We start from the raw sequence: 11395 nt of genomic DNA on the forward strand, positions 1-11395 counted from the left end.
TATACTATATCTTTTTTTGTAGCGCTACTACACATGGGACCCGAGATTTGCCACTGAAGATGAGGCAAGGGCTTCCATACTTGTGCATATGCGAGACAACATGCGTCGTACACTTGCTGATGATAGGGAAAGGGCTGACGACAAGATCGCGGAAGCTGGAGGGACTTATGCAGATCATAGGCCCCCATATATGAAGCCTGGTGTTTGGTCCAGATTAGCGGAGTATTGGGTAAGTGAAGAATTTAAGAAAAAGTCTGATGCTGGTAAGAAGGCTCGAGCAGCTGTGAAAGTGCCTCACACTTCGGGAGCCCGTTCATTTGATCGTCGTCGTCGGGTATATCATTTCATCATAATTCTTGACTTGCATCTCTTTCCAACTTAGCCTTAGATTTCTTACTAAATATAATACACATATGTAAATGAGCAGCCTCTTATCCCCAGCAAAGTAATATGAATGATTTCCTTTTAGTGTTTACAAAATTTATATTAATTAGTTCAGGGGAAAATCACAAAATGATAAATATTTGTCATTTATTTATCATGAAATTGAAAATTTTAATTTGACTGGTTATAAATTTTCTTAACAGGATTATATGGAGTCACACAATGGCAACCTGGACATCTTGTTGTCTATAAGGACTGCCACACTTTGAAAGACAAGGAGAGAAAGGGCGATTGGATTACTGAGGACGCCAAAAATATTATTGTAAGTTCTTTTTATAGAGTATCAATTTATAGTAGTGCCAGCTTCCGAAAAAATGAATATCAATTTATAGAGTGAGCCTTCAAAATCAAAATTATCTGATTTTCGTAAATTATTAAATTTATGTTTTTGAATTTTGATTTTTAATTAATTATAAAACTCAGTATAAAATAGCCCAGGCCTCAATAATCTCTAAAAATAGCTATATATCTAAAATTTAGTTGGTGCCTTTATGTGCTTCATTTCTTTAACTAGTTCATATGTGGTCTAGACGTCAAGTTATAGTTTACTTGCCTTCTGCCTTTAGTATATCTGAGCCTTCAAAAATCAAAATTATGTGATCTCTTACCAAAGTTTTACCACCAGTTGGAAATCTTGACAAGAGTATGTGATTGAGTTGGTTGGAGAGCCGGGAAGCGGAGCATTATTCCCACCATTATTCCCACCATTATTTACTGTATTGTATGGATGCCCTGCCTATAGCAAAATTATGTGCTAAGGCTAATTTATACACAGACTCTCTGATTTTGAATTTTGATTTTGAATTAATTATAAAACGCAGTATAAATAGTTCAGGCCTCAATAATCTCTAAAAAATAGCTATATATCTAAAAAATTTAATTCTTAGAATTTTTAATTGTTCAGGCCTCATAGAAGTGATTAATTAAAATGGATGTGTATTTGCATAAAATAATACACCCCTAACCATTCAATTCCACTGTGAGTATTATTGATGTGTATAATTGCCGGCACAATTATTCTTTCTTTCGATTCAGTATCTAATTATTTTCTTTATAGGAGTGGTACATTAACATATGCGGAAAGAAAGGAGTTGATCCTAAGGTGACCCAAATTCTGAGCTGGGTAGAGGCGGTGGGTGGAGTTCGTAAGAACGTGATTCTTGGACATCCACAGGTTCGAGCCTCTGATATTTACGGTATATTTCTTTTATAGACTTGAAATGTTTAAAATACGTGAGCGTGAGTTGTTACATATAGTTTTTTCCCAGTGATAATATATCAACATTATGTTGTTATAGAGCCTGGTGCACGTCCGCCACGTCCTCAGAAAGGAGAAGGAAGCTCTGGAAGATCTGCTTTGACTCGCTTACAAGATGAAATGTTCATGCGTGTCGTGGATGAGACCTTGGCCCAGGCTCGAGCCAATCCCGAAGAGTATATGTTAACACCCGAGCAGATTCGTCTCTTAGCACAGGGAGTGGTGGAAGGAGACTCCTCACTACCTCCGAACCATCCTATTACCAGAGAGACGCGTCAAGCTATTGTTAGGGTTGTGGTGGAGGTCCTAAATAATATCTATAAGACCGACGGACCGGGAGCTGCCAAGGTATGATCAATTTGATTTTTTATTTAGTTTTATTAATTTTTTTATGCCTCGTCACTTGAAATCACTCCTGAATAATTATTGGAAGCTGGAAACATAAATGCCACCTAATTAACTCGAAACTTAAATAGGCCAGCTTAGCACCCACTAAAGATTAACTTGATTTCCTATATCTTGATTATTAACATTTCCTCATGCAATTTAAAATTGTAAAAAAACAGACATAAATAGGGTCCAGAAGCACACTTGCGGGGAAATACCCAAAGAGAAATATACCAAGTTTATAAAATTCTGGTGCATGCTAGCCCCCAACCAAATACTAATACATCCCTAATCATATATTTATATGATTATATAAACTTGAGGTTAGGAATTAGGATTCTTAGTTGGTAAATTTTAATTAACACAATTATATATGGACCGCTACCAGTGATCAATCACATAACCTAATTCTGATCTTCTTGTATAGATACTAGTTTTATTCATAATAAAATGATGATAAATTTTCTTGCATTACAACAAAGTTGGCATTCATACAAATAAAATAACCTTATTACCTTCCAAATTATGCGACCCCTAAGTTTATGTAAGTGTATACAAGTGTAAAAACAATTCATAGTAATTCTTCATTTTAATATTGTCTGAATATACTAAAATGTGAATCATCTTTAATATGATTTAGGATGCTACTCGTAATTCTTAATCCAGGTGCTGCTTGATGTTTAGTCGCGACTTCAAACACATGATTGAAATTAATAAATAGATACAAGCTCAATTTAATTACTGAATTCATGTTCAGGTGCGCTATAATTAACATCAACAATTCAGTAAAATAGAATATAAGTGTTTTATTATACTTAGATTGAACTCTACCAAATCTGGGTGTCACAAGGTCTATACTCTAAGTAATAGCCAGGGTTAGCGGGTGAGGGCCCTTGTTCGAGGGACAAACCTCGACTCCAACAGATCTGCCTTTGTTCGAGGGACAAACCTCGACTCCAACAGATCTGCCTATCTGGTGAAAACAAGGGCATATGTTTTTCATTTGATTCGGCATGGATGGCAATGAGGTTGTGATTCCTTTGATTATTTTTTTAATTCTAAGTTTCTAATTCAGAATTAAATTTAGCAGCACCACTCGCATCATGTAGGAATTTATTATTTATATGATCATGTTTAGTCTTAACAATTTACTGTAATTTATTACTTGGCATGGCCGTTTGTCTCTTATTAGATACGACGGTTAACTGATTAAAGTGTGTATTATAGGGAAAGGCCCCAGCTAACGAAGATGATTCGGATGATGGTGAGAGCAATGACGAGAGTACCGAGTCTGATGAAGATCGTGCCATGATCGGTTCTTTTTATGATCATGTCCCTCGCGGTGGTCCAGTCATTAGGGGTTAATTTTAGCTTTATGTATTTGAATATTTGTAAGATAACCAAGTTGTGATTGTAAACTGAATTTGGTTTGTAAACTGAATTTTAGTTTGCTTTCTCCTTTTGATTGTGAATTAGTACGGATTTACGGTATAACTAATATAAATTATGTATTGTGACTTGATTGCGAGGTTTAGAGTATGTTTTAAGTTTGCGATTGCATAAGATTTTGGCAGGTTTAGAATTTAAATTGGAAGTCGAAAATGGCTGGATACTGAAAAATTAGAATTTGGTTATTCTGGAAAAACAAACTTACGACGGTTGTTCTTCAAACATTCCGTCGTAATTTTTCTGGAAAAACAAACTTATGACGGTTGTTCTTCATATATTCCGTCGTAATGTATCAATTTTCATATTTAAATTTTTTTTTTGAATTTTCATTTCACGGCTTGTAGACCCCACCTTCTAAAATACGACGTTTTTTTGTCGTAAACTTTCTAACTTACGACGAATTCTTCCGTCGTAAAATTATGTTTTATCTCATTAAAAGTGGGTCCCGTAAAGTAATATCCGACGTTTTTTCCGTCGTAAGTTGATTTATTATTTTATTGAGTATGCGGGCCCCGCCTTTCTAACTTGCGACGCAATTTTAACTTGTGACGAAAAAATGAACTTACTACTCGACCAAAAACGACGAATTTTTTCCGTCGTAAATGGCTCAATTACGACGATTTCAGTTCAAAAAAACCGTCGTAAATGGCTAGATTTCTTGTAGTGTATGGTATCTTTACGTTGCTTTTTTTTACCAAAAAATGGCGCGGGGGACTTTAAATATTGGCATAAGATATCTCGAAATTCACGACCCGCCCTACCAAACTCAAATTTTTATCTCAAAATTTTTTAGCGGAAAAATTCAATTTTTTTCATTTCAATTTTAAATTTCTTCCCTTCATGCAAATTGAGTTGGTACTGCAATTTTTAAAAAGTTCCCACATGTTAGAGTTTTATATTTCTATTTATAATTTTTCAATATAAATCTATTTAATAATTGGTTTATGTTAACCAAATCTTTAGCATAATAGTTTAGGATTAGTGATACTTTGGTTTTGAATATTTTTGAATATTAGTTGTAGTGTTTTTAGCAATAAAGTGTTTGCCTCCATATGATTATAATAATAGATATAAGCATTTCACGTTATATTTTCTTCTTCTTCTTCATGTATATTTATGTAGACATTTAATCAATCAACCAAATACACCTTCTATATCTCGTTTATCGCACGGTTTGATGAGGGTAAGATATACACAACCTTACACTCATTAAATAAAATGAAAATGTTATTTTCAGAAGACCGTCGGCGTGTGTATAGGTGTACAATACGTACAAAGTAAAAAAAATATACATCATATGCCACAAGAATCAATAACAATTTCAAAATAAAGAGAACAAAAATTTGATCACAAAGTACTTGAGACAGACCTTATCCCATTATTTTTTTTATCACATGAAACTTACCTATTTTTTATGTAAAGATTGGAAATCCCGATTCAACGGTTGGTTTGATTGATGCACCACCACTCTACAATTTTGGTCATTGAGAAAAGAGACAAATACTTCTTGGTTTTTGGGGTCCAAAAGTGATGAAAAGGGAAATGATGTCAATTAGAAGTTTGATGATTTTGGTGAATATGACGTAGTGTTGTAATCCATCCACTTACACCCTACTAAATTAAAAACAAATACCAAAAGTAACCGCCATGAAATCATGTGTAGTCTTATGATCAATATATACACGCACCTAAAAAATTAACATGATATACAAGTTTGTTCTTGAGTGACCTAATTGTTGAAAATTATCATATCCAAATACCACAATCATGGAACCATAATCATGAACCATAACTCATAACCATAACAGATTCCATAACTTAGAAGTTTAAAATTACAACACATAACCATAACACACTACATGTCCTATAACCATATCCTATAATTATAACATATTCTAAAATCATAACATATCATGATAAACAAAAAAATATAACTCGAAATGACATTCATGAAAATGAAGAGAGACAACTACAATTTACGATGAATAGGCACAAGAACAACATATTTTGGAAATGATAAAGTTGGCCAATAATTTATTAATGAAGATGATAATTTGTTTTGATGAAAATTAAATATTAAGGTAGGGATGAGCGTTAGAATTCTATGTTTTGATATTTAAACTTAAATTTATTTTAATAATTGGTTGATGTTGGCCAAATATTTAGGATACTAGTCTAGGATTAGGTATAATTTAGTTTTGTATATTTTTAAATATTAATTGTACTGTTTTTATAGGAAATAGGGCATTTTTGTGAAGTATTAGGATGATTATAATAACATAATAGTTCACTTATATTTTCTTCTTCTTTAAATAGACACCAAGACACCTTTACCCCTAGTTATATACAACACCTAAAAAATTAACACCATGATTTGCTCGTGATGAGCCAATAAAATACTGTTTAGGTTTATAAAAAAAATTTGTTAGATATATATAAAAAAATATTATGAGTAAACTACATCTTGATCTCAATGTTCCATGGATGAGTTCGGCAATCCTTTGTATTTAATCTTTACTTTAAATTCTCATTCAACCACATATGAACTTGTTTATTTTAATTTATATTTCTAGTGCCTTATTTTTTAAAAGTTCTTTTGAGGTTAAATATTATGTATACATAGTTCAATTTGCATGTGAATATATTCATTTTACGTATGTTGCTCTCTATTTTATTTGTAGTTTTGTTTTTTGTTGGGCGAAAATGATGATTCACCAACAGAATGGCTGACAAAAAAAAGCTTATGAATGCTCATGCACAAGCATTTTACCCGGGTATACTTGAAAAAGTACTAATGGGAAGCTAAAAAGCAGCATCCCAAAAATATTGCTATAATTTTCTCGGTGTCAATGACTACGGTTCGACGTATATTGATGCGCTCAAAAGAAAATTCAAATAAAGAAGAGGTAAATGTCTCTCACCGTAAAATAAAAAAATTGCGGGAGAAAAGAATGCAAATGGACGTGAAACAATTTAGAAATATTCTGTTGTCTCTAAGAGCTAGTCTCTGTTCAATCTCATATGCCATGGATGTTAGTAAAATGACTTTGAATAGGTGGAAGGGAAGTGGAGAATTTAGAAAGAACACTAATCGAATCAAGTTACTCTTGAAACACAAAAATAAAAGGTCAATGTTATAATTTTGTATGATAATGCTTGACAAAGAAACCTTTTCCCATGATCATAGATTTATTAATATGTACAATATCGTTCATATCGATGAAAAATGATTTTACCTGACAAAGATATCTTAAAATTATTATCTTGTGCCACAAGAAGAGAAGAACCATTGGGTACATGCAAAAGGAAAAACTTTCATCACTAAATTTATGTTTTTAGAAGCTATTGCTCGCCCGAGATAATTTATGGGAAAAACCGAAATATTTTCTTTGGTTATTAAAGAGCACAAAATAAGAAGTGGCGCGAATCAAGTTGCAGGTCCAAGCGAGGCCTATCTTTGTCCTTTTTGGGACTGCATTGCAACATATGCTACTTTAATTTCATCTAGGTTAATTTCCTTAACTTTCACTTTTTAATTTAAAGCCCGATTCTGGTAAACGTTTGTCATGGACAAATTAAGGGCAAACGATATATTAGCTGTTGGATCAACCGTCCAATGACTGTGATTTAAAATATATCCCGCATGAACCGCAAACATTGTCTGCACTACAGGATAATTACTATTATTTCCCGTGCACGGACCCTGGATAATATACGCAGTTGGACCCTATTTGCTTATAATCCGTCCCTTATTCTTGCAACACTATGTCCATTATAACCGCACAAAAAGCTCTCTTCAATGCTCCCATTTTTAGGAGATTTTTCTTTCACATTCAAGCAGCTTTCTCAGATCTAAGGTAGATTTTATCTCTTCAATTTATTTTTCTTATGGGTGATAATTTATTTGCACGTATGCTTCATCATAAACATAAAAATGAGAAAAAAGAGTGTCAATCATATTTTACATCTTAATGATTTAAGTATGAGTGAAGAATCTAGAACCCCTCAATTTCACAACAAGAAACAGCTCTATCAGCGATGACTTATCAGTGATGCCAACCCGTTGAAGAAGTCTATAAGCGATGGAACGTCGTCGCTGTTATCTGTCGCAAAAACACTGGTCGCTGAAGTGCTTTTCAGCGACGACTTTTGGCCACCACTTTTATAGAGAACGTTGTTGTCGCTATGCTAAGTTTATACCGAACTGATACAATTTGATGTAGAGTGTAATATCCGGGAAATATCGTGTAATTATTTTTATTAATAAATAATTATTATATAATTATTACATGAATTTTTGGTGAATTATCTAATGATTGATATTGATGTTTGGGTGTTTATATATGATAAAATTTGGATATTTTAATTTTTAATTATCCAGAATCAAATATAGATAATTTTGGTATTTTTATGACAATTTTTTTGGATCATTATATGATTTTATAAGGATTTATAGAATTAATAATTATTATTTTTAAGTAATTATAAAATTACTTTATAAAATTGGTAATTGTCCAACTTCAACCGTTTTTGCGTCTTTATAACCCGAAACTCTTCGGAAAACTCCTTCCTAACCTAATCTGATAATTCTGAACACTTCCCCTGTTTTGACTTTTTCGATCTAGGGTACGGTTTGACCCGTACGAGTCCCGACGCAAAATTTTCGATACGATAATTATTTTATAGATTAATAAAACTCGTATTCTCGAAAGGCGAGATATTATTACTTTATTTTCATATAAAGTGTTTTATAAGAAGCTCGGTTTTGATAATTATCCAAATCTGATATAAAATTTTATCATTTTTATAGTTACTTAGCGGCTAAGTAATCTATTTTCGGATCCGATATATATAAGTGTAATTATGAAATTATCAAATAAATAAAATATTTGATGGTTATGTCAGTTGTGCGCTGCCTTATTATTAATTGTGTGTGATTTGTTGGGTACGAGGATTATTGGTATATTTAATTATTAAATTGTATGGTTTTGTTTTTGCTTTTAAAAGTGATTTGATTGAAGATTTATTCTCGTAAATGTTAAAGTTGTTCCTAAAATTATTTTTATGCTTTTATAATTTTAATATTTATTTTTAGGAATTTATAAAATTCAGAAATTAATATTTTATCAATTATTCATCCTTAAATGATTTTCTGATTGCATTTAAGTGTAAACTCTGTATTAAATTCAAGAATGCTTATAAAATCATGAAATTCATATTCTATTAAGTTTGGAATATATCGAGAATTTTAAAATTATTTCGGAATTTTTTTGGCTTTTATTTAACCGCACGTTTGTTCGTTAAATCGTTAAATGCGGGTCTGATGGACGATTTGAAAATATTTTAAAAATTATAAAAATTTTATTTTATTAATTTTAATTATTTGGGAGGTTTTAAGAATTATTTAGAATTATTTGGAACTATTTTTATATTCTTCCGATGAATTCTTGCACGCGATGTGTACCGATAAATTCTCGATTCAGGGAGCGAGACAGGGTAATAACGAGAGTAAAAAAATAAAATAAAATAAATAATAGATAGAAAATTCCCCAACCCCTGTTCTGTATCACCCCCACCGTCTCTCTCTCTCACCTCCGCATCTTTCTCCTTGTCTATCTTTCTCATCCTCTTTCCTCTCTTATTTTTCTTCTCGATTATATATAAACATATGTATATATACACACCTCTCTTCTTCCTTTTTTTCTCTCTCCCCATGCTTCCCCGTTTCCCCCTTCCTCCTCCCTCGGTTGCGCCTTTTTCCGGTGACTATCCGGCTGCCCTGTGTTCCGTTTACCACCTCGTTTTTGCTCCTGTTTGTTATCTGTATGCATCTATATGTGCTTGTGTGTGTTCATTTATGTTGTTGCTTTAGTTCTTTGGCTGTGTTTGTGTTTCTCCGGTTTCTTTCCGGTTGCCGCCGGCTTAAATTTCGGAGAGGTGATCCCCCTGTTTCGCAACGCGTAGGCGCGTGTTGATGCCCCTGTAATTTTATTTAATTGCTTGACTGATTTTCTTTTATTAATTTTGCAGGAAATAAATATATAAAATTGATTAATATTCGTGATGTAAATAAATTATTCGGGTAGGAATAATTTATATTAATAGGTGAAATTCATGTAGGATGTCCGATATAAACGGAAACCCGTGAATTTTACCGCCGTCGACGATGAGCCTCGGCGAGTCGACGGTGGACGGTGATGATTTTTATCTGAGTCCTACGTTTATATATTTAATAAATTATTTTGAGATGTTAGGTTCGAAAACAAAATGATTAATTAATTTTAAAAGTTGTATCGGTGGTTAGGATTTGCAAATGTTGGGATTGTTGGTTGTGGAGTATTGTTGTTGATTGTGATTGACGTCAAATTGTTTCGACTGGTAGGCCGATAAACAAAGGAGACACATTTTCGGGAAATTAATTCCGAAAATATGGAAACGTAACTTACATTTATCAGAGACGTCGAACGAGGATATATATTTATATTTTACGAAACCTAATTACGTGTTGAGACAAGATATTTTATCAATAGCCGATTACCCTATTTTTCAAAACGACGAGTATACATACTTTCTGAAAATAAATACCGAACCGAGTTTGGAAGATGTGAACCATAATTGTTATGTGTATTTCAATAATATATATAAATATGAGTCGGGATATGAAATCGTATGGGTAGAAGTGATAGTGATATTATGTTAAGCTTAAACAATCATCTGAATTAGGGTATTTCGACCCTGTAGGTCCTAGTTGGAAGACCCGAAGATTGACATCGGACTAAGAATGGCCTAGTGGTTAGTCGTCGAGCGCAACAAGGTTCCAATCGAAGGACCGCAGCGTTGAAATAATATCCAGGATGAGTTAGTGGTTAGGCGATAAAGACGAACGTTCAAATTAATCCAAAAAAAATCAATGAATAATAGTGGTTAAAGCTTATCAAGGCAAGTATTCCTAAACTTTCTCGTAATATACTGCAAATACATCATTCATATTCTAATTTCAGAATAGTTAATTGTTTTATATTTCGTTGCAATTACTCTTAATTATGCACATATGTTATTTCTAGAGAACTAACAATGAGATTTACAGAAGGGGGGTTGAATGTAAATCTCAAAACTTTTTCAAGTTTTGAGCAGTTTATAAAGACTGTGTATTCAAGATGAACAAGTGTGTGAATTGCTTTAAGCTGATACAGACAGATATATATTCAAACACAAATGTAAAGAACACAATAAACCTTTAAAAACTTTTCTGGTGGATTTGTTGTTCCACTAGAGATGGTATTTCAGAAATTCTGTGATCTAAGAATTTGATCACAGCTGCATCCTAGTACAAACTAGATAATTTTTCTCTCAAGATTTTTCTAAACAGCTCTGGAAAAATTCTTATCTAATTACTAGCTACTACTTGGTTTATATATTACCAAGTTTACAAGTGAAGACAAGGATATATAAAATAATAAAGTAAGATCTCCACTTGTTTCTTCTCCAGTTCACTCCAGTACTTTGTTGACTTAATGTCTCTTTATACTAGAGTAGAACGGCTGCTTTTTCTGATGTTCCTGAAATTAGGCTGCCACATTTCAGTTATCTCTGTTCACCCACGTGACTCTGTTTGTAGGTACAACTACCACTTATCAACGGTTAATCAACAGAACATCCGTTGAAGCTTTCATTCGTTGATGCACTCATCCGTTGAAGGATGTTATCCGTTGAAGCTTTAGAGACATCCGTTGAAGCTTAGCTTCTCATCCGTTGAAGGTCTTTAAGTCATCCGTTGATACCACTTCATTTATACAAAATTACAAGGCATGAAATATTTACAATTGGCCTTCCTATCTGCATATCTTCTAGTAGTCA

Source organism: Apium graveolens, chromosome 6 (assembly GCF_009905375.1).
Source record: "Apium graveolens cultivar Ventura chromosome 6, ASM990537v1, whole genome shotgun sequence".
In the NCBI taxonomy this organism is placed as follows: domain Eukaryota; kingdom Viridiplantae; phylum Streptophyta; class Magnoliopsida; order Apiales; family Apiaceae; genus Apium; species Apium graveolens.